Source organism: Anoplolepis gracilipes, chromosome 12, assembly GCF_047496725.1.
Source record: "Anoplolepis gracilipes chromosome 12, ASM4749672v1, whole genome shotgun sequence".
NCBI classification, from domain to species: domain Eukaryota; kingdom Metazoa; phylum Arthropoda; class Insecta; order Hymenoptera; family Formicidae; genus Anoplolepis; species Anoplolepis gracilipes.
In genome coordinates, this window is record NC_132981.1 from 640,001 (window position 1) to 667,057 (window position 27,057).

Below are 27,057 nucleotides of genomic sequence, written 5' to 3' on the forward strand. Positions count from 1 at the left end.
TCATTGACATCTTACGAGAGCGAGATTTTTGATCCCGAAGAAATCTACGCACAAACGCGCGAGATGGCAGAAGCTCAAAATCTCCGCGCGTCTACTTCCGCAAACGTGTCTAATGACGCGGTAAATGACGAAATCGCACGATTGCGACGAATAATTAATCAACCAGTACAACCGCGAGAAGAATCGACAAACGACTCTACATCCGCAATGTTAAGAGAAATGCGCTACGCAATACAATTCTTAACGGAGCAAGTAGCTCAACTACAGCAACGCGATCAAAATATAAGTCGTCGAGAAGAATTTTCTGAAAGCATATATTACGGACGGACCGATCGCGACATTAAAAATCGACGTAGTATGGCACCAAATTTCCTGACGTTAAAGGAAGCGAGACAAATGATTCCAGAATTTGACGGAATGTCGCGACACAAGTTACAAGATTTCTTAAATTCATGCACATACGCGATACAGAATACAAATCCGGCAGACGAAGAATCTCTTATGCAGGCGATATTATATACAAAGTTACGCGGAAAAGCGTGACAAGATTTCGAAACGCGCGATATACGCACTTTTGATGAATTTCGGATGCAACTCGAAGCACGTTATCAGACGAAACAAAGCATGACACACTTGCAAATCGAATTTAATTCATTAAAACAAAAAACAAGCGAAACCGCCTACGCGTTTGGATAGCGTGTCGATCTAGTAGCTATGAAATTATATGATTCTATGACCGAAGGAAAAGAGCATACTCTAGAACAAAAACGCACGATTCAGCAAACTATCAGAGACCAAGCATTAATTAATTATCAAATCGGACTACGCGACGACTTGAAAGTACTCGTACGGTCACAACGCTTCTCGACATTGCAAGAGGCGATAAACGGCGCGAGCTTGGAAGAAAAACTTATCAAGCCGATGGGAGCGAGAACAAACAGTTATCAAAATAAAAATAAACTCGACTCGAATTACTCGCGACCGCCTCGAGATACTATATGACCTGTTTTAAATGCGGCAAGACCGGACATTATGGACGGGATTGTCGAACGAGCAGATACGCTCTACCGAAACCCGATAAACCACGCGTCAATGTAATGGAAAAATTTTGCAAATATTGTAAAAAGCGCGGACATAATCGCGACGAATGTTTGTCTTTAAACGGCCGACCGCAAGGAAAACCACAAAATCGGAAAAACCCGAATAACACGAATAAATCGAGCAATATTCAGAATAATTCAAAGAGAACGCGTTATAAGACGTGAGGAAAGAGTTCCGACTCCGATCGTAGTAATGACGAAGAAGAAAGAAGCGATAGCAAGGCGAAGCGCGCGTTGGAATATCAGGTGACACACGTACGACAGACGCGAGATAAACAGGGACTCGACGTCGTAACGATGCCCATACGCGAAACGAAGACAGGGCGTATAAACATGCTATATGATTCTGGTGCGACCATATCGCTAATAAAAGTAAGCATTTAAAAGGAGAAACATTGATATACAATAAAAAATTAGCGTTGATAGGAATAACCGGACACAAAGTATATACAATAGGGAAGATGCATGCGATAATTAATCTAACAGGACAAGAACATTAAACATGCAATTTACGTAGTAAAAAACGACTTCCCCATGGAATACGACGGGATACTAGGAATCGATTTCCTAAGGAAGCAAAAGGTATCCTGCAATTACAAAAATAAAGAGTTAAAAATCGGTACGGATGTACTCAAGATGCGACCATATAATAAAATTATCTTGAAATTGCGCAGTGAAACCATCGTGCAAGCCGCGACTAATCGAAACGAAACGGGAATAGTACGCGCAAGAGAAACAGCCCCTGAAATATATATAGGAAGATGTCTGGTAAAACTGAAAAATTTTCTCTGCACAATCAGCGTTATCAACACAACAGACGAGACTATTGAGATACGTACACCTAACCTGTTGTAACCATAGACGACATTGATAAAGATAACCTGCACGGTAGCTATACAATAGCTGTAGGGACGGACGATAAAAATACCCCACGTAACGAGCGCATTTGACAATTGTTGCGAACACAGCATCTCAACTCTGAAGAACGACAGGTACTCTCAAGGATATGTGACGAATATAGCGACATATTTCACCTGAATGGAGAACCACTGTCGTGCACTGCGACGGTAGTGCACGAGATAAATACACGTGTAGACGCCTGAACGGTAAATGTAAGTCCGTATCGCCTTCCGGAGAAACATAAGACAGAAGTAAATAAATAAGTGCAACAAATGTTGGAAGACGGAATAATTCGTACCAACGCGAGTCAATGGAATGCTCCGCTATTAGTAGTACCAAAAAAGACCGACGTATCAGGTAAACCGAAACTTCGAATAGTTATAGACTTTCGAAAGCTCAACGACTTGACGATCGGCGATTCCTTCCCTCTGCCTAATATTACGGATATACTGGACCAGCTGGGAAACGCAAAGTACTTCACAACATTAGATTTAGCATCTGGATATCATCAAATACCAATGGCCAAAAAAGACAAGCCTAAAACTGCTTTTTCAATTCCGTATGGACATTACGAGTTCAACCGAATGCCCTTTGGATTAAAAAACGCACCAGCGACATTTCAGAGATTAATGAACTCTGTATTGACAGGAATACAAGGACTCAAATGCCTGGTCTATCTAGACGACATCATCATTTACGGAGCAAGCCTCGAAGATCATAATAAGCGATTCAAGGAAGTAGTGCAACGACTTCGAACTAATAATTTAAAATTACAGCCGGATAAATGCGAATTCCTACGCAAAGAAGTAATATGCCTAGGCCATATAATATCAGAACATGGAATACCTCCTGACCCGTCTAAACTAACAGCGATAAGAGATTTCCCGACGCCAAAAAAGGTGAAAGATATCCAATCATTTATAGGTCTAGCCGGTTACTATCGAAGATTTATAGAAAATTTTTCAAAAATAGCCAAACCATTAACGAAACTAACAAAGAAAACCGAAAAATTTGTGTGGACCGCAGAGCAACAAAATGCCTTTGAAGTACTTAAAAATAAATTAATGACGGCACCCGTGTTAAAATATTCAGATTTTGCTGAACAATTTAATATAACTACTGACGCATCCGACTATGCGATCGGAGCGGTATTATCGTAAGGAAAGATAGGCAGCGACCGACCGATAGCTTACGCCAGCCGAGTACTGAACCGCGTGAAACAAAACTATAGTACTACCGAAAAGGAACTATTAGCTATTGTATGGGCTGTAAAGCATTTCAGACCCTACGTGTACGGAACACAATTTAAGGTCATTACAGATCACAAACCTCTTATCTGGTTATTTAACGTGAACGATCCAGGATTACGATTAATTCGATGGCGAATAAAATTAGAAGAATAGGACTATGAGATAATACATAAGGCCGGACGTGCGAACGCGAACGATGCGCTAAGCCGCAACGTAACGCGAGACGACGACGAGCAAGAGAGAGAAAAGATTCTTACCGCCGAAGACGAAGAGATGGACGATATCAACAGCGAAAAAAGAGATAAAGAAAAGGACGAGAAAGATAGCAACGATGCTACACGTGCCTATAGCGCAGAAGAAAAGAAACAAATATTATATGAATATCACGACGCACCCACAGGAGGACACCAAGGTATCAAGAGGACGATAAACAGAATTCGCCTCACGCACAATTGGACCGGGTTAACGAAAGACGCCGAACGATACATTAAAAAATGTAACACTTGCCAAAAAAATAAATTATCACGATTTAAAGCACCTCTCGTTATCACCGATACACCGAGTAAACCGTTCGAAAAATGTGCGTTAGACATAGTCGGTCCATTAACGATAACTAATACCGGAAATAAATACCTACTAACTTGTCAAGATAGTTTGACAAAATTTAGTAAAGCGATACCGATACCAAATCAAGAAGCAAACACCGTGAGTAAAGAATTTACCACGAAAATAATTTTAGAATACGGAATACCGGGAAAAATTTTAACCGATCAGGGCACTAATTTTTTAAACGAAATATTTTAAAATACGTGTAGATTATTAAAAATCCACAAAATTCAGACGACCGCGTATCATCCTGAAAGTAACGGCGCGTTAGAACGATCGCACAGAACATTAACAGAATATCTACGACATTATATTAATAATGATCAGACTGACTGGGACGAATGGATTCCGTTCGCGATGTTCACCTACAACACTACGCCACATACAGCTACAGAATACACGCCCTTCGAGTTAGTATACGGACACCAAGCCGAAATCGACAGCGTTAACGAAACCACCACAATCAACATACAACTATGACGATTACGCGCAAGAGCTAACAGAAAGACTACGCGCCACGAATCAAGTTGCAAAGGATAATCTCACAGAGAAAAAACTGAAATCGAAGGAACACTACGATCGAACCACAAAGGAAACAAAGTTTAAAATCGGCGATAAGGTACTCATATACGACGAAACGCTACGACGTGGACGATCGAAAAAACTTGAATCCCTATGGATCGGACCTACATAGTAATTGAAAAGCATTCGGATATCAATTACACGGTAAAAAAAAGGAAGGAAAAGCACCCGCTTACACGTAAACAAGCTTAAGCCATATATAGAAAACTAGTACTCACCTTCTTAGAGGATCCGTCTCCTCCTTCTCCTCCCGGCGACAAGCCAAATCATAAAAGTCAAATTGATCGTGGACCCACCGCAGCTCCACGCGAACGGGATGTAACGGATCCAGAGCAGGTACCACTGCTCGCACAAACCGAACGCCAGGTACAGCAAACGTAACGCGGAGGGACAAAGTGCCCCTTGCGACCCGGGAACTCCGGAGAACGGCGCGTCGCGCCCGCACTACGGGGTCCACCGGAGGCGGTAGGCGACCCCGAAAATACGCACGACACATATCGGGATGATATCCATCCCGATATTCATCACACTGGCGACAAATCGGCAAGCTCCAGTGAATTAAAAATCGCAACATCGTGCTGATCTGCCTCGTATAAAAGTCGTTAAGAGACTAAACCAACGACATTATAATATTACCGGTGTATCTCCCGCTGGATTAGCAGCGAACCCCGCGAAGTCAGAGAAGGCGAGCGACACCCAAGAGATAAACTATAATAAAATGAAATATAATATGATATTACAGGACATTCGCCTGCTGGATCAGCAAAGGTCACACGAAAGACGACGAAATGAATCTCTCTTACCAGATACAATAATTTAAACATAATCCGGGATTATTCTTCGAAGAAATCGGACAGATCCACTACGCAAAAGAAAACTGGAAACTAGTAATAAAATTAGACTTATCAAACTTAGACGAAAAATACGAGCAAATAACCGAATATTTAAAACAGACCGAAAAATTATGCGAAACTATGAAATTTCACACCCATTATCTGCGAGATACATGCGTGAACCTAGACATTCTAACAAAAAGAGAAGCAAAATATTTAAAAAATGTCATGATACAAATTAAAACGATATATAAAAAACAGACAAATAAACGACGAGGACTCATAGATGGAATAGGTTCCTTAGCAAAGTCTTTATTTGGCACAATGGACGTTAACGATGAAAAACGAATTAACGAACAACTTAACATATTAGAAAACGGTCAAAAGACAATACAGCATGCCGTACAAAATCAAATTAAAATAATAAATACGACTATCGGGTATATTGATAAAATAAAAAATACAATACAACGTAACGAATATCTCTTACAGAAACGAGTAAATGAATATATAGAACGCAGCAAGATAAATGAACACTTTACCATAATTACTGCAGTAATAGCAGAATTAATACGCAACGCGGATAACATTATAGAATATCTAACATATACAAAAAACGGAGCAATGCACCCGAGATTAATACCGATAGATAGCATAATAACACATTTAAAGGAAGCAACACAGCAGTTGCCACAAGGAATGTACTTCCCTTTTCAAGTACACATCGAAGATTGGCTTACTATAGAAAAATACGCGAAAATAAGCGCATTCAGCGATAAAGCAATTATTTATACCATTCTAATCTTCCCATTAATTGCGCAACCGAGCTATACCATAATGAATGTAATTACCTGTATTCAGCTATAATAATGTATTCGCAGTAACAGAAATTAACAATAAAATAATTGCAGTAGACAAAGAACAACTAACATACGTTATAGTAACAAAAAAAGATTTAAAAAATTGTATTAACATTAACTCACAATACACATGTGAACATGCGACACCGACATATAGAGTAAATTTAAATGCACCATGCGAAATATAAATTTATACACAGCGGCGTCAACGTAACAACTGTAAGACGAAATACATTATATCAATGCGTACCACATGGATCGCATTACAACAGCCACAAACATGGCTCTACTCGACTGTTACAGAACAGCAATTAACAATACAATACGACAAACGACAAGAATACAAAACAGTAATTAAAAACACTGGAAAAATTACACTGAAAGGAAAATGCAAATTAATAACTCCAGACATGACTATACAGAAATAAACAATCTATGAAACAGATATAGAAACGTACCTACCTGAATATAACTTGACACTGGTACGAGAACGCAACACGATAACACACGATACAAGATATAGGTCAACACCGAATGGAACTGACAAAATTAAAATTACAACTAGAAGAAATAGACAACGATTTAAAAAGTAATGAACAAAATTTCTTCGCGAAAAAACAATTCGTATATCCAATGGCGACAAGCGGAACAATCACGATAACAATAATAATAATATTAATTGTACTTTACATAGTCATAGGAAACAAAAATAAAAGAAGAAAGCGACCATTAATTAGGATATACGACGAGGAGCGATCCGAACCGATCGATCGACTCCCGAAACGAATATTAAAACGTAGCCTAAGCACGCGATTTTAGATAAAAAAAACGATTATATTTAAATATTGTAAACGCGAAAAACAAACAAAATTGTAAACCAGAATAAGAAAATAACATAAAAGAAAACATATAATATATATATATATATTGGGAAACTTAAGACTTAAGGCTCCTGAGTACTCGCCGTGCAACTCTGATTTGACGGTGGCGATATGACAATGAAAACGCTGCGGTAGGAATAAGAACCTAATGCAGCGACTTACCATATGATTCCACTATTACTTATCATACGAATGAATTACATATTACCATTTGCTCGCAGTTATAATTGATATAATAAATAGAAATATGTAATATGTTTTGTTACTAAATAATAAATAATATTAAATACAAAAATAAAAATTCTAAGAAAAACTTTTCTACACTCATTTATTCGATAAATCTGGTTATATCAATTAGTGATATCTGAATGACAATAGGTTTCGAAAATCGAGTCGTAATGCACACAAAAAGAAAATACATGTCGAAGTTATTTGTTAAACTAGTACTGATGAAGTAGATGAGAACAGTTTCATACACATGTTAGTTCTTTTTCTCGCAGCTCAGCAAGCTCGATTTTTAATCAGAGATGTCAAATTGATTAACTTCATTATTTATAATATTTATGCATATGGTTTTCATATATTGTATATATATATATATATATATATATATATATATATATATATATATATATGAAAAACATACGCGTAAATATTGCAAATAATACAATGTAATTAATTTGACATCTCGAATTCTAAATCAAGCGGCTATATAGCTTGCTGAACCTCGAAAGAACTGACATGTGTATATGTAACTTTCTTGTTTACTTTGAGTTGAATAAAAAATCTAATAACTTTTTATTGCATATTTTATCGATTTAAAAGTAATTTTATTGGATTAATAAAGTATTTGAGATTAAAATAACACTAAGCATGACATAAATTAGATAATATCAAACTTTTCATGATCAAAATTTTATATATTAATTAAAAATAGTTTGATTTTTGTCGTGTTTGGTGTCATTTTATGCACAAAAATTTTTCTATCGGTTAAAATTATTTTTAAATCGATAAAATGCAAAATAAATGTTCTAGGTTTCATTTAATTCGATGTTTACATTTTATAGATAAGCGAGCTCTTTAAAGACCTTTGATGCTGGAGTTCGAGAAAAGCGAGAGGGAGAACGAGTAAAGAGCGAGCGAGATGGCCAACATCAAAGAGAGTGCCGAAGTCTCGTGCGCGAGCCTTCCTTTACCTCCAGTCTTTCGTAAATATGTCATCTTACTATGAAAAATAAAATTTTTGCATTTCGCATTTTATCGGTCCGAGAATAATTGTAATGGATTAATGAGATTTTTGCGATTAAAATGACACCAAACACGACATAAATTAGGTAATTTTTAGTTACATAAATTGATAAATAATTAATATAGTTTGATTATTTATGTAATTAAAAATTATCCGATTTATATCGTGTTTGGTGTCATTTTAATCGCAAAAATCTCATTAATCCATTACAATTATTCTCGGACCGATAAAATGCGAAAAGCAAAAATTTTATTTTTCATAGTAACATAAGATGACATGTTTACGAAAGACTGGAGGTAAAGAAAGGCTCGCGCACGAGACTTCGGCACTCTCTTTGATGTTGGCCGTCTCGCTCGCTCCTTACTCGTTCTCCCTCTCGCTTTTCTCGAACTCCAGCATCGAAGGTCTTTAAAGAGCTCGCTTATCTATAAAATGTAAACATCGAATTAAATGAAACCTAGAACATTTATTTCGCATTTTATCGATTTAAAAATAATTTTAACCGATTGATAAAATTTTTATGCATAAAATGACACCAAACATGACAAAAATCGAACTATTTTTAATTAATATATAAAATTTTGATCATGAAAAGTTTAAAATTATCTAATTTATGTCGTGCTTAGTGTTATTTTAATCATAAATACTTTATTAATCCAATAAAATTACTTTTAAACCAATAAAATATGCAATAAAAAGTTATTTGATTTTCTATTTGTAAGATTATATATGAAAAACATACGCATAAATATTACAAATTACATGAGACGTAATCCGCGATCATTTAGACCATCACTGGCTAACCTAACCAGATTTATTGAAAAAATTTAGGTAGGAAACTTTTTTTAATAATTTTTCAATGTTATTTATTATTTAAAAACGAAACATTACATATTTATATACGACATAAATTTCAACTGTGATCAATTGGTACCAAAAAAAATATAGAAAAAGTTTTCACGTAATTTTGATATAAAAGAAAGAATATTTTAATAATAATAAAAAAAGTCATCTCTTTAATGTTTAGAGATTAATACTATTATTTGATATTAGCATGGTCGAAGAATATTTAGCTGGATGCAACACGCGAGATGAAATTTAGTGTATATATCCTTTCAGTGCGTATACATATTCTTTCCTTCTCGTTGTATGCTTCTGTATTCAACAAACAAGCTATCTTAAGAGATTTACAATCAGATGATAATTGATTATGCTTCATCATTTGTAATATTAATGTTTTTAACATATATTATTCCGCGCATTCAAGATAGAATCGATACTGATCCATCAGCGCAACATTTATTATATACATTTATATACACATATGTGTGTATATTGCTTTTACTATTTATATATAATTTTGATGTATAATTTATATATATATATATATATATATATAATTTTATTTATATTTTTATACTGAACGGTTATTTAAAGAGAGTAATGTGTGCTTATGCATGCGCAAAATAATATGTTTAAAATGTTAATATTACAAATAATAAAATGTAATCAAGCCATTAGATTATAAATTGTTGAGATGGCTTGCTTGCTGAACACAGAAGTATACAGCGAGAAGGAAATAATACACTGAGCACGCACGCACGCACGCACGCACGCACGCACGCACGCACGCACGCACGCACGCACGCACGCACGCACGCACGCACGCACGCACGCACGCACGCACGCACGCACGCACGCACGCACGCACTCACGCACGCACGCACGCACTCACTCACGCACGCACGCACGCACGCACGCACGCACGCACGCACGCACGCACGCACGCACGCACGCACGCACGCACGCACGCACGCACGCACGCACGCACGCACGCACGCACGCACGCACGCACGCACGCACGCATCTGATTCACTTTTTATATTCTGAGAACTAATTTACTTACTGGATAGAATCCTGTCATAGTATATATCCTATTTTAGTACAAACGGTTTGCAATCATATCTATCCATTAGAGAATGTATGTTTGAACTCTAACGCAGTGCTCGGAGTTAGTTGCTCTTTTCGGGCCGATTTCCGAAGCGCCACCTCCTATTCCCCCACTAGCGCTCGAGGCTCGACGGCCGAGCCGCCGAACGCTATACTTCAGGCGTGTCATTATAAGAAATATATTGAGGTCCGTATGTTACATCATAAATCGTCATTAAAAGTTTTTTTGCTAAATAATTTTTATGTTTATAAATAATTATAAATAATAAATAAAATTATATTAACAAATAATAAATATAATAATAATAACAAATAATATAATAATATATAATTAAAAAAATATAATAATAATACATAAAATAAATTATTAATAAAGTTATTAAAAATTCTATTATTAATATGTTATGTATGTGAATATGTATATGTATATGTATATGTATATGTATATGTGTGTGTATATATATATATATATAATAGCTTTACATAACATTAATAATAGAATTTTTAATATTTTTTCTTATAATTTATTATTATATATTTTTTATTATATATATTATTTATTATTTATTAACATAATTTTATTTATAATTATTTATAAAAATAAAAATTATTTAGCAAAAAAACCTTTAATGATGTGATGATTTGTGTGCGTAACATACGGATCCCAATACATTTCTTATAGGGACGCGCCTGAAGCGATTCGGCGGCTCAGCCGTCGATCCTCGAGCGCTAGTGGGGGAATAGGAGGCGTCGTCTCGGAAATCGGCCCGAAAAAAGCAACTAACTCCGAGCACTGCTCTAACGGTAGAGAGTATGAGATATAAATGTACCCATGTGCACATATGGGAACAATTTGCACGATTCCTTACGTATTTTTTTTTGAAATGTTAATTCACTGCGCTAAGCGCAGAATGCAGGTAGATGAGCAGAACGTACATCTCATATATATTATAAACTGCGCCCAGCGCAGAATGCATTTTGATTAATTATCACTGCGCCCAGCGCAGAATGCATTTTAATAATTATCACTGCGCCCAGCGCAGAATGCATTTTAATAATTATCACTGCGCTTAGCGCAGAATGCATTTAGATAGTAATCACTGCGCCCAGCGCAGAATGCATTGCGATATTTTTTATTTATCAAAAATTTGTTTTTTATTATTTCAGTGCTTATGTGTATGTGCCTTCTATTATTTCCATATAATTTTATTTTTGTTTCTTTTCTTTTTCTATCATTTTTTGTCTTTTTGCTTCAATTATATATTCTGATTCGCGGATTGGCATGTTTCTCTCCAGTCTTGGATCTAGTAATTCTGGTAATATACAATTTTCATAAAATTTCGTAAGTTGAGACACCATATTTTCCGACAAGAAGATATCATCACGTAAAATTTTTTCCATTTTTAATCCTAATGGTGTCCACAGTGCAAAGACACAGTACTCTCGCTGCGTGATATGTAATTGTCCTTGTATTTGATAATAGTATATGTGACTGCGTTTCATTTTTTCATCTTTTCCATTTTTATATAATGATTGCAGATTTGGATCATTTGTTGTTATCGCATCTTTTGGTGTTAAGAATCGTGCTGCGAAAGGACATTTTATTTCAATAATTCCATCATCTCCTATTAATCCATCTGGCGAAGCGCCTAAAAATGGTATTTCTGAATCTATGAATAATCCGCAACGCTTTATGTTAATATTCAATGCATTTTCAATACTTTTGCGTGCAATATCCTCGTTTTCTGTCCCGTGTTGCACTGATTCCACATTTAGTTGTTGTGGCTATATTATTGACTTTACTCTTCATGCGCAAGAAGTACTCTTCCTCATTTTGCATATATGTCCAAAATGAGAAGCGGTTATTATTTTTGTGCAATAATATCGCCAAATACCGTTAGCTGCTTGTTCTCTAGTTTCGTCTTCTATTTCTATTCGCTTTATTTGCCAATCTCGAAGCATGTGCATGTGTTGCGCTTTTCTTAACTCTATTTCGGCTGATGTTGCATCAAGTTTATCAGCCTGCGGACCATAATCCCTATCTGCCACCATGCGTTTAAAATTATGTTGCGGCTTCGAATGTATTTTTGTATTACTTTTATTTTTCTCTTTCTCATTTTCCCATTGCACTGCTATTTCTCCTGGTTTTGTTCCCAAAGCATTACTTAAGCTACTTATAGCCTTGCCAGTATTAAATGCGACTACTGCAGCATTACAATGTGTTTCATATGATCCTTTTAGACCATAATTAATTCTTTTTCCACCAATACATTTCGATATAACAGAGTTAAAAGTTTCTACTCTGTTACTGTCTTTATCCTCCAATAAACTTTTAGCATTCCAACTAATATATTTTAATGCATTTTGCAGCTCATATAATCCACATTTTTTAAATTGTGTTGAATATAATTTTCTTCACTTTCTTTCTGCGATCCATCGTAGTAGTATCCTATTCTTGCGCATTCACTGTGTTCACCAAATACGTGACTTATAATATTATCTAGGTCAATTTTGAGATTTGTAATCTTTTCTTTCATCGTACTCTGTTCATTCAAACGGTACTGTACAGCTTTTATCACAGCTATTCTAATGCGAAGTATACGATTGCCAATAACATTTCTTAATTTTCCAAAACGTCCTTTTGTTTTTGCTATTTCTTTAATTTTTGAAGCCAAATTGCGCAACAAATGATTCCGACATTTAATTTTTTCTATAAAGACATTGGGGTATAGATTTATCTGTATTATTTTTTTATATACGCTGCTGTCTCCATCCGCTATATATATGGAATAAATAAGTCCACGCTTTTCTATGCTTGTCTTGAATCCTTCTACGATTGCGTCTGCTTCCATGCTTGTTGAGCTGCAATCTCTATCCCAATTTTTATAACATTTGTGATTTGCAGGCTCTTTTTTAAGCTTCTTTGCTTTAACACAAATTGTACGATATTTATTTCTTACAGACATGTGCAGCACTTTTCCTGTTCGTGCACCACATATTGTGCCTACGTCTGATAAAGAATCATACCGTCCTGTTCTGTATGATCTTTTCATCCAGCTTCCATCACCTGTTACTGCTATATGCAGTATTTCATTTATTACTTCATTGCGTTGTAATGCTAATTCACGTTCTTCATTTGCAGCAACATTCATGCTTTTTTCTGCAATTTTTGAGAATGCTTCAGCAGCAATTTCATGTGCCTTTTCATAAGTTTTATTTGCCATACACTTTATATTCATTGCAGCGCAACTTTCTTTTAACTGTGTATATCCTTTACCAGTTAATATAGTGCCAGCTACTGCCGCTGTATTTACATCTAGATTTTCCTCTGGCGACGGCTCACTCCAAACAAAACTTTCAAAATTGCACATTCGGCATTTGAAAAAAAATTTATTTTTCAGTCCGTACGCACGGGCACCAATAAATGTTAAATCACGAAAACTACATTCTATTCCGTGACAGTGTTCGTCAAATTTTTCATGCATTTGTTCAAAAACATAGGCAAAATCTATAATACATTTTCCTGGCATACTGTTACTTTCTACGCGGTATGCATCTACATTGTCATCTATTATTAAACTATTACTTTCTTCAGTCTCACTGTCCTCTAATATTTTTCCCAATTTATTATCACTTAATGTCTGTTCTGTTATTTCTTTATCCGTATCTATTTCGAGACCCATTGCAGCTAATTCACCATGCATAATTATATCATTCTGAAAAGCTTGCTCATCTACCTGCATTGTTTCTTTATTTAATATATTTGTTTCCAATATTTCTTTTCTCCTATAAATTTACAAATTGATGAGAATAATGCGCGAATATCAAGTCAATCAAATGTTTGCATTTGGATTTTTTATAATAATTAAGTTGCAATATTATAATTAATATCCTAATATAATGCCGCAATTTTATAATAATTTAGTGTCAAACGCGAGAAACTTTTTTCGTTGTGTTTTATATATATACTAGCTTTTCGGACCGCGCGAAGCGCGGTCCTCAAAGCCTTTTTATTTGGACCGCACTTCGCACGGTCCTCATGAGCTACTTACATATTTATGAACCGATTTTCACTAAATTTATATCAAAATATTATAAATTTTTTGAGGATAACTACTATGTTATTTCTTTTTTCATTTTCTGATATTTTATTTCGCGTTACCTTTATATATATAGATATATCTATATATCTATATATATTATATATTTTTTAAAACATTTTTTACTTTCTTCAATTAGTACAATTTTTTTAATTTATCAATTTACAAAATTTCTCTATATATTATATTTTTTGTAAAACATTTTTCACTTCCTTCAATTAGATGTCCTTGATTATTGAATTCATCAATCTTAATTTTTACACTTTCCCTTTTAATTGCTCTAGAAAATGCCACATAAAGTTGACCATGAGCAAATACAGGATTTGGCAAATAAATCCCAACTTTTTCTAAACTTTGTTCTTGGGATTTATTGATTGTTATAGCAAATGACACTCGAATAGGAAACTGTCTTCGTTTAAACTTAAATGGCAGTTCCAAATCGCTTGTAATTAAATCTATCCTTGGAATAATAACAATCTGTCCTCGTGCAGGACCAGTTAGAACATCCGCATAAATTAAATTATTTTTCAAATTAGTAACAATGAATCTTGTGCCATTACAAAATCCTTTCTTAGTATTTAAATTCCTTAATAAGATAATTGTAACATCGATTTTTATTTTAAATCGATAAATTGGCATTCCTGGTGTCGAAGAGTTTAAAAATTCAGTTGGAAAATTTAATTGTTCCTGTGGATCATGACTTACAATGGAGAGTACTCCTTTTCTTCTCCTTCCATTAGACGAAGGATTTCGTCATTAATTATGAAAGTATCCTCATTTTTAGGACAAAAAATCGCTCGATCTGGATTTTCTCTATTCCACTCTATGGTGATTCTATTACCAAAAATCTCAGTAATAAGAGATTTTTTTGATAAAATCCTGGGGGATTTCAATTGTATCGAGATGTAGTCCATCAGTATTTGATAATTTACTATCTCTTAGTTGCATTAACCAATTTGCAAATTCTTTTTCGTCTCCAGTTCTCATATTTTGCTGTAGTTTAACCTGAGTTACATTCCTCCATATAGGGTTGTATTTTACAGTCGATTCGATTAAAGCTGCTTTTTGTGCATGTGGCACTACGGGAAGATTTTGTTTGAAATCTCCTGCAAATAAAATTACTTTTCCTCCAAATGGTCTTTCATTTTTCATCAGATCCTTGAAGAGTTTATCAACTGCTGTTAAGGCATGTCCAACAGTCATGCTCACTTCATCCCATATGATGAGTTTTGCAGAGATCAGTTCTCGTGCAGCTTGAGAGTTTCCTCTGATATTTGATTTAGCTCCATCATCAATTGGAATTGAAAGCTTAAACAGAGAGTGATAAGTTCTTCCTCCTTTAAGAAGTGTTGCAGTAATGCCAGTTGAAGCACATGAAATAACTATTTCGTTTCTTCCTCAAATAACACTCAAAAATGTGTTAAATAGATAAGTTTTTCCACTTCCTGCAAATCCGTCAATATAAAATAACCGCTGAGGTTCATTCTCATTGTCAATCGCTCTAATGATTATATCGTACACGTGTTTTTGTTCATCATTTAGTGTTGATAATAAATATTCACCACGTCTTTTTTCTTCATCCACATTATACTCTATGACGTAAATATTCACTGGAATTGGATTTGGCAATTGAAAGTTTTCACAGCTACTTCCATTATTTCTCAGAATTTCTTGTATATGATTTAAAGCCATATTTTCAGGGTCGACAACATTGTTGTTTACAAAGTCTTCAATCATTTGATCTTTGTATTTATTCCAAAGTGTTGGTACATCTGTTGGATTTCCAAATATACAAATATAGGCAAATAGCTCTCGAATTTGTGCAGGCATTTTTGATTCTGTTGCTTCCTCTAACGTTTTTGACCATAGATCGTCAGCTTCTATTAAATTCTTCGCAATTGCTGCATCCTTAAATGTTTCATAAATAACTCCGTTTACAGTTCTTAAATCTTCAAAACATTTAGCTTCAGTCACATGTAGGAGAAGGACACGTAGATAAAATCTTTCATTATTTTTTATGCTCACTGTGTATAGCCTTGAAATTATTTTCTCACCTTTTGATGGGCAAAACTTAAAAAGAAACCATTGATGGGCAAAACTTAAAAAAAAACCATTGATGGGCAAAACTTAAAAAAAACCATATAGCAACCTTTTTCTATAACTTTGCAAAATTTTGGTACCAATTTCGTGAAAATCGATCCATAAATATGCACGAGCGTAGGTGGATGCATAGGTGGACGCGTGGGTGGAATGAAAATTTAAAAAAAACATACAGCAACCTTTCCCGAAAAATTTCCGAAATTTTGATACCAATTTTTTGAAAATCTGTAGATAAATACTCACGCGCGTGAACGGGTGCTTGGGTGGACGCGTGAGATGAAAATTAAAAAAAAACCACATAGCAACCTTCTCCTAAAAAATTGCGAAATTTTGATACCAATTTCGCGAAAATCGGTCCATAAATGCGCATGCGCGTGGATGGATGCGTGGGTGGGCGAAAATTTAAAAAAAACCACACACTAGCCATCCCCGAAAAATTTGCGACATTTTGGTACCTATTTCACGAAAATCGGTCCACAAATGTAGAAGGAGTTCGCGGTCATACATACAGACGGACGCTACTTATATATATAGATATATATACGTACATATGGTACAATGAGACCTTACGACGTGATACCAATCGATTCAATGAAACTTATTGTATCGATAGCTTATCATGTAAAGTGGTTTTGGGTAAAGGGATAAAATGCTCTTCAAGCGTTCGCGAGAAAATCGTAAACACTTTATCTACCTATGGAATAGAACACATTTTCGAAGAGCGCGTGGCGCAGCGGCAGCGTGTCAGACTCGTACCGTGAACGTTGTTGGTTCGAATCTTGATGAGTAGACTTTTTTTTTCAAAGTATATATTTTTTTTTTAATAAAATAGAATCTGTCAGACAAAATAAATACATATATATATAAATTTAAACATTTTTTATTATTATTACAAAATGCAATCTGTCAATTATTATTACAAATATATGTGTTATTATTACAAAAATGCATCTTTCTGTTTGCATTCTTTACCTAGAAAATTCGTTAATAGAATAGTTATATAGTAAAAAAAAATAAATGTAAATATTGATTGTGTAATATAAATGCTGATTTCTAATAAGCAATAATAGCGAATAAATTGTTATCATTTTACCATCGTTATAGACAACGTAAATAAATGTAAAACATTTTATTTTTATTGTCAGTAGAAGTAGATGAAATAGTATATACATTGCAGGATGATAATTGTTATAGAAGCAAGCAAAGCAATAATTCACACGACAAAAAAACGCAGCTTTTATACGATGCGCAAGATGTGTGAATTATTGCTTTGCTTGCTTCTATAACAATTATCATCCTGCAATGTATATACTATTCCATCTACTTCTACTGACAATAAAAAATAAAATATGTTTTACATTTATTTACGTTGTCTATAACGATGGTAATGATAACAATTTATTCGCTGTTATTGCTTATTAGAAATCAGCATTTATATTACACAATCAATATTTACATTTATTTTCTTTTACTATATAGCTATTCTATTAACGAATTTTCTAGGTAAAGAATGCAAACAGAAAGATGCATTTTTGTAATAATAACACATATATTTGTAATAATAATTGACAGATTGCATTTTGTAATAATAATAAAAAATGTTTAAATTTATATATATATATATATGTATTTATTTTGTCTGACAGATTCTATTTTATTAAAAAAAATATATACTTTGAAAAAAAAAGTCTACTCATCAAGATTCGAACCAGCAACGTTCACGGTACGAGCCTGACACGTTGCTGCTGCGCCACGCGCTTTTCGAAAATATGTTCTATTCCATAGGTAGATAAAGTGTTTTCAATTTTCTCGCGAACGCTTGAAGAGCATCTTATCCCTTTACCCAAAACCATTTACATAATGAGCTATCGATACAATAAGTTTTATTGAATCGATTGGTATCAACGTCGTAAGATCCCCTTCTGAATGGTGTAGAGTAAGGAATGCAAAAATTTTATTAAATAAATTATCTCGAAAATGACTGAACGTTGCGTTCTATCGCTTCACTCGGATATTCCTCTAATAAAGTACTATATTATAAAAAAAATTTATCAAAATCCGTGATACTAAGATTAATTACCGTCATTGATGCACTGGCGTCATTAATTTGGCTATATAACAAACAGTGTACACGTAATTTGCTTTTCTACTAGTAAAATAATGTTACTACGTTTATTTCTTGACGATTTTCGTTTGCTTAGCCGCTTGCAGGATAAATGATAGTGTATTGTATTGCGCCTCCTTCCATAAATCCGTTCATGATTATCGCACATTTCACTATTCATTTCACGCGTTTCCATAATATCACAAATGTTTTACAAATAATTATGAGAAAGCGGTAATAAAAGACTTGATCTGTCTATTAGCTCGCTCGATTGTTTACTTATCGCACGAAGATGTAACAAAATACGTATCTCGTGTCCCGCGCGACAAAAAACTTGCGCGGAAAGGCGGCGCGAGAAACGGCGAGTGTGTGTGTGCGCGTGTGTTTGTATGTATGTATAGGATTAGTCAGTGTGCATCATTCGATCTGTGCTGCCGTACGATCAACATGTGAGTATGCAATATATACGTAAGTAGTAATAGTAAGATAAGTAAATAGTATAATAATTCTTTTCATTTATTATATAAATAGGGCTGATAGCGATAAAAGGAGAATGAGAAAGGAGAGTGAGAAGGAGAAAATGAAAGAGGAGCGAAGGACGAAGAAGGAAGATAAAAGAAGGGAATATGAGAGAAAGAAAGAGGAGGAGAGAAGAGAAAGAAAGAAAAAGGAAGAGAAGAAACTAGAAGGAAAAAAAAGGTTAATGTTATTGCTTTGTTTTTAGATTCTTTTATTAGTTAAAGTTATGCAAACAAAACATTTAATAAAACGACATGATTTTATTATAGAAGACTGGAATCAGAGGAAAGAAGAAATAAAGAAAATGAAAGAGATGAAAGACAGGACGAAATGAGCATAGATGAGGAAGAGTACGAGGAAGAGGAGCAAAAAAAGAGGAAAATAGAAGGCAAGCAATTGAAGGAGAGAAATAAAAAGTATGTAACATTTTTTAATATACAAAAAGTTTTAAAATTATTTGTATTGTTAATTTATTGTTTTCATCATTACGTTTTCTGTGTATATATAGTTACTATACATCGAGAGGTAAAAGAGGAGGATGGAGAGGAAATCGGAGAAAAGGATGGAGAGGAGGATGGAGAGGCGGATAGAGAGGCGGAAGATGGAAAGGAGGAAGAGGAGGATGGAGAGGACGAGGACGCGTTGGGGAAGGGGGAATGGGTGGCTTAGGCTCTCGCTTAGGCCCTGGATCGACAGGGCCTGTTTTATTTTTAATTACTAATAAATTAATTATATATATACATGTTTATATATATATATATATATGTAATAAATAAGATTTATGTCATAAAATCTCATTATTTTTATTCCTATTCTGTTGCTTGGCATTGTGCAAGGGCCTCATTACGCGGGCCAAACGTTATTTCATAAAACGTGTGGGTAATCGCAGCCTAGAGGCGCGTTCCGATATTCACTGCCAGTACTGAAAATCTATAATTTACGTCACGTACACTATAGATTTTCAGTACTGGCAGTGAATATCGGAACGCGCCTTATATGTCCTACGTTACCTACATGTTATCAACATATTATCTACACGTTACCTACACGTCAAAATTCTCATGCAGCGCCTCACTGCTATAAATCAATGAACTAAAAGGCGTGAAAAATGGTCTCGTAAGCGAGAAATGACAGCCCAATTTATGTTGCGACCTACGTCGTAATTATTTGCTTTTTGCTAGTGTTGTGATGTGTAACGTATTTATGAAACTTGTAAAAATGGACGGCTGCCAAGCTGTGTAAGGAATAAACTGTGTAAAGTAAGATTTTCCTCTCCTTTCGACAGCTGTCAAATCGCGTGTTTTTCCGCATTTCAAGGGTTCTTTTCGGACTCAATTTACAGTTATTTATCAATTGACAGGAGAAAGGATTACCAGCCGTCCATTTTTACAGGTGTGCTGAAGAGATTGGTAGTATTATTTTGTTGAAATATGTTTTTATTTACATGTCAGTCGCAATATAAATCAGGATATCATTTCTCGCTTCTGACGTCACGATTTCAATATGGCCGCGGTGACTACTCAGGAGCCTTAAGAAAAAGAGATAAATTCTTTAAAACAGAAAACGTCGTACCTCCGTTTTCTTTTCCAACGGGGGAGGGATGTTATAGCCCCAGAAAAGGCTATATATTTAATTAATTAATGAATATATATATATACATATAATTATATTGATGCAGTAATGCATCGCGACCGAAGTGATAATCGCGCGAGCCGCTGACGCAGCGAGCCACGCGCGCCCGAGACCGAGCGCGAACGCGAGACCGGAAAGCGCTCTCGGAGACGCACCGGAAAGGTGTCGCCGAATTGCAAAAAGTACAAGCGAGGAAATTCAACTTTGAACTTCCTCGCCTGAACTAAAACGCGAATTCAGCAACATAACCATATTTGGTCATGTTGCTAAGGGATCCCCTCCGATAAACCATGCAGTTCGAAGGGAAGAACAGCACCCGCCGCGATGAAGCGACGGGCAGTCGTTAATTAGAACCGAACGAGTAATAATCGCCACGAGCAGCTGTTGACCAGATTCAACAGAGTCATACACGAATGACTAAGAGATATACGCGCGCCTGAGATAAGCCGATGCGTATCAGACTACCTATACGACAGTGTATACGAGAGATATCGCTCTCTCACTCTAACCGATAGCAAGCGCGAGTAGTATAACGTTCGCTGGGAGCAGTGATAAAATATCGCACCATTGATTTTAATTAAACTGTCATATATTTTCGCGAGTTATAAAAGGATTACACAAGTTGTAAAATTATTAGAATAAAGAGATTATTTTTAAAAAAGTGTAACACGAAAGGGAGGAACCGTCCGACGCATCCCCGGCATTCCCAAAACGATTCCGACAAATCCCGTGCCCCTTCTCGGAGGCACAACAAATTGAAGAAAGTCCAAAACAAGTAAAAATATTTATTTAAAGAAAATATACATACATATATACATGTATACATGCATACACATATATATATATATATATATATATATATGTATATATTACTTTTTCTAGAATACAAGTAAAAAAAGTAAGCTAGAATAAAAAGAAAAAAAGACAGAGAAAGAGAGAGAGAGAGAGCGAAAGAGAGAGAGAAAAAGAGAGAGAGAGAGAAAGAGAGAAAGACAGAAGGAAGAAGAGGAGGAAGAGAAGGAGAAGGAGGAAAAAAGAAAGAGAAAAAATAATATACATATATTATAATTAATTATTAATACATTATTATTATAATTAATTATTGACATATTATATATATTAATAAGATTACCGAAAGAGCTCCGAATTATTAAATATAAATAAGTAAGTAAGAAAGAGGCAATAGGAGCGAGGAGATGTGAATCAAAATTATAAGTTTTTTATATAGGTGATGTGTCGCAAGTATATTGACATTAAGTACATTAGTAACATTCTATAAAAAGACGGAAATTATAATAAAAATCTGAACGTTTCGATTCAGGTTTTGAATCCTCTTCAGCATAATATATAAAATAAATAAGTGAATTATAAATAGATAAAAACGAAATTAATGAGAAAACATCGCATAATAAAGGCGTAAGCAATGTGTGAACTAAAAATCGTGATCGTATTCGCATGATTAAATGGATCAATGCTTTAGAACCGCTGTACATATTTGTCGCATGTTAGTTATATAAATTACATATATATAAAACGATCCAACTTGTTCGGCTCTTTCATTGTACGGCTTGCATAATAATCCCGCGAGGCAATTCTCCGAGGTTTCCAGACCGAGGGAGGTATGCAGTTAGATTGAGGGGTTAAGTAGGATATGCATTCCGTTTGTGTGTTGTTGAATCTATGGTATATATATCGCGCAACTGATGTTTAACGTGTGGTTATGCCGATGGTACAGATGATAATTTCGATCTGGAAATCTCGGAGAATTGCCTCGCGGGATTATTATACAAGCCGTACAATAAAAGAGCCGAACAAGTTGGATCGTTTTATATATATGTAATTTATACAACTAACATGCGACAAATATGTACAGCGGTTCTAAGGCATTGATCCATTTAATCATGCGAATACAATCACGATTTAGTTCACACATTGCTTTTCACACGCCTTTATTATGCGATGTTTTCTCATTAATTTCGTTTTTATCTATTTATAATTCACTTATTTATTTTATATATTATGCTGAAGAGGATTCAAAACATGAATCGAAACGTTCAGATTTTTATTATAATTTCCGTCTTTTTATAGAATGTTACTAATGTACTTATACCTGCCAATATACCTGCGACACATCACTTATATAAAAAACTTATAATTTTGATTCACATCTCCTCGCTCCTATTGCCTCTTTCTTACTTACTGATTTATATTATATATATTAGTTTAAATATTAGTTTATATAATATGTTCTAATATGGTTATTATTATAGTTATGTTTATTATTGCGATTACTTAAATGTTATATAATATTATGTATTATGTTATTATGATCGTTTAAATTATTATGATTATTTAAATTTATTGTGTTCATTTATAATGATTTAAACAACATATATAATTAATATACACAAATGTTTTATTTAAAGTTAGAAAGAAGACAAATAGACAAGAAAAAAACAAAGACAAAGAGAGAGAGAAAGAGAGAGAGAGAGAGAGAGAGAGAGAAAATAGCAAGAGGAGTAATATAACATTAAGTAACAATATTGTGTTTAATAATTTAAAATAATTTTAAAATATCAACATCTAATCCAAACATTTATTTATTTATTTTATTTATAATTATTATTACTGTTATAATAATTATTATAAATATTATTATTATTACATATACATATATATACAGGGTGGACTATTTTAATCCATCTAGTCGAATATCTCGAAAACCAAGCCCGAGAGAGAAAAATGTTTCAGACAAAAGTTGTATGGTTTCGAGGGGGCCATAAGATGGTACCATTAGTTTGACCTTGAAAAATCATTTGAAGGTCACGTGAAGGTCACTTCAAGTTTTTTAAATTGGACACCCTATATATTTTTACATATACTAGTAGCTCATCTCGAGAGTTTTCCAAAACACTTATGACAAAGTATTTTTCATTAAGTATTTTTTTAGTTATAAAGCTTCAAAGTTGCAGTATTTTGACATAAAATACAAGATATCTCATAAAATATTCATTTTTTGAATATCTTACTCTAATACTTTTATACACAGAATGATGAGACGAATCAATTGGTGTAAAGAAAACACATAATTATGTTAAAGTAAAAATGTGTAACTGTTAGTTGCAAATTCATATTTTTACTTAAACACAATTATATGTTTTAATTATGCCAATTGATTCGTCTCGTTATTCTGTGCATAAAAGTACTAGAGTAAGATAATCAAAAAATTAATATTTTATGAGATATCTTGTATTTTATGTCAAAATACTGCAACTTTCAAGTCTTATAACTAAAAAATACTTATTGAAAAATATTTTGTCATAAGTGTTTTGGAAAACTCTCGAGATGAGCTACAAGAATATGTAAAAATATATAGGGTGTTCCTTTTATAAAACTTGAAGTGACCTTCACGTGACCTTCAAATGACTTTTCAAAGTCAAACCAATGGTACCATCTTATAGCCCCCTCGAAACCATACAACTTTTGTCTGAAACATTTTTCTCTCCTGGGCTTGGTTTTCGAGATATTCGACTGGATGGATTAAAATGGTCCACCTTGTATATTCAAAGTTGGGAAAGTTACTTTATAAAAGTAACCGTTACCGTTCTTTTTTCCAAAAAGTAACTCGTTACCGTTACTCGTTACTAATTTTAAAAACTAACTCGTTAACGTTACTCAAAAAGTAACGAATCGTTACAATTTCCGTTAGTTTTTTTCTATACAATACTCCGTGTGGAAAATCAAAGTCATCAATGTTCTGTGACTATCTAGTTATTTAGAATTTTAACTCGTCACTGTCTTTACTTTATTAGCTTTATTAGCTAATAGTCAGGTAAAAATGTAACGCTTTTACATGTGAGTAGTGATGTTGTAAGTATTAGGTAATTATTTGTTAAGGAAAAAAGTGTCGCTACTAAATAGAATTTATAGATGATACGTAGTTAGTAATGCTATTATACATTTTAATTGTAATACAAAAAAGTACATGTACGTACTAGCTAATATTACTAGCTCATAGCTAGATAACTAAAATAAGCTCATGGCTGGCTAGTAAAAATTATTTTAAAAAAGAATTTTTTTTTATTTTATTTTTTTATTAATTTTAAGTGTACTGTAGCATTTTATTTTACTGGCATCTCCGATTATTACTGTAATTTATCTATAATATCGCATATTAAATATTTTTTAATTTTTATTTACCTTTTCTTTCTCTGAAAAAATCCTTGGTACCCGGGGAGATTCGATCCTGAGACCCTTGCATTACGATCCGTGGACGTTCCTCACTAAGCCAAACTCGAATCGATGTATTAGATAAATTTGTTCTTTATATATGAAAATTTTTCTTTTACTAACAGTGTGCTTTGCTTCGCGTAACAAATGACACCCCATTGTTTCAATAAGCCTAGACTCCACAGACTACAGACGTCGAGACACTCGAGACGTGTATACAGGGTGTCCCATAATTTGCGAACCACCTTTCAGGTACGGATAGAGTAGGTTAAACTGAGTAAAAAAGTTATGTACCATTTTGCAATTTTCGCAATAGTTAATGAGATATTAATTATAAGAGATCAGCCAATCGGCGCCCGGCAGGAGCGCGCGGCACAAAGAAGCCTCCTACTGTTACTTGATACTAGGCACGCCGATATGTGTGTGACTCTTCAGGTTGTCAATGTAGAGGGTTCCTCCTATCGCTTCGTCGGCGCGCCTAGTATCAAGTAACAATGGGAGGCTTCTTTGTGCCACGCGCTCCTGCCGGGCGCCGATTGGCTGATCTCTTATAATTAATATCATTAACTATTACGAAAATTGCAAAATGGTAGATAATTTTTTTACTCAGTTTAACTTACTCTACCTGCACGTAACGGGTAGTTCGCAAATTATGAGACATCCTGTGTATATACATCAACGTTTGTGGTTGGAGCAGCTTCTATGGTTCTTTTTCAAATGTAAACTGTGAAAGTGTTTGCAACGTAAAAACAGAAACTTTTATTGTGTACATTGATAAAAATAATTAATAATTATTTAATAATTTTTGTAATAATTAATAATTACTGTAATTAAAAGTGCAATAATGTCGAAGGTATGTCCTGTATATTAGGTATACATATATTTACATATTATTTTATTTTCACTGCATGTGTTTGAATTAATAAACAATCTACAAATACAAAGGGAAAGATTCTACTTCAGATACAGGTTTGAAATGCATATTATTATACATATATTTTAGACTCATTTGTATATAAAAAAATTTATTTAATTTTAATAATTTTAATTAATTTTAATAATTTAATTTTGATGATTAAAAATTTTTAATACATTTTGGGATTTTTGAATTATCAGATGACAATAAAATATTGTGCCCGTGCCGTGAGGATAGGGTCATCTGGAATATTTGCCCAAAGAGTTGGAACTCAGGCAGCAAATAAACGCACTCCGTACTAATTTAGTAAAAGAATATATTTCCGTCGTACTGTTACACTTATCTTCACTATTGTTAGTTCGCGTATTCGGTCGTCGTGTAGACGAACCGTGTCGATAGGTCGATAACTTATTTACGCGCGGCTCTCTTATTAGCTACTTTCTTACGAGCGACCGCGATAGGTCTCGCGATCGGTTTATATATCGCTTTAATTTCGAGGGTGGAAGGATGAAGTTTTCCGAGTCGGAGCGCGGGACATGCTCCGTGCTCGGGTGTCGTAATGTTTATTCAGCTTGACCGTGACTTGCTTTTTTGTTGGTCACGTCTTATTTTTCTTTCTTAATCTTTCTATTTAATTCTTTTAATGCTTTGCTTTGCTTGCTTGATTTTAGTTTCTTATTTCTTAATTTTATGTATTTACTTTTCCTTTCCAGGTAAGTGTATCGGGTTACGACAAAAACAACAGAACATTATTTGGAAAAAAATTCTTATAAAAAAGTACAGAATCCTTCAAATGATAATAAGAGTAAACCCATAGTCATAAAAAACGTTCTGTTGTCAAAAAATTTGGGTCAAACTACTAGTTCTAAAGCTAATATAGAGAAGTATAGATTAAAACCAGTTAATCAGTCCAGTAATGTACAGATTCCCACAAATTCATACAATGTTGAATTGTGAGTATAAGTTAATACATTGAAGTGTAATATCAGTTATATAACACATACTATCCGTACATACATTATGTAATATTTTTCATTTTTAACTATTTTTTCTAGATGTACAATCAATTGTGACTGGAATAGAAAAAATAAAAAATGAACAGTCATTAATACATAATGAAATACGTAATCTTAGCAGTACATTTGATCGGCACATTACTCGACGATTTTCAGAAGCAGTTCATGATTATTAGGTGCAATTTCATTTATATCAGTTATAGCTTCGTTATTTATAGCTGCATGAACC

General features: G+C 34.1%; 1 pseudogene; it reads right to left on the reverse strand.

The window, feature by feature from the left end:
• Positions 1–4,529: 4,529 nt before the first annotated feature.
• LOC140671993 (uncharacterized) lies at positions 4,530–13,264 on the reverse strand (annotated as a pseudogene).
• Between the last annotated feature and the right edge of the window lie 13,793 nt (positions 13,265–27,057).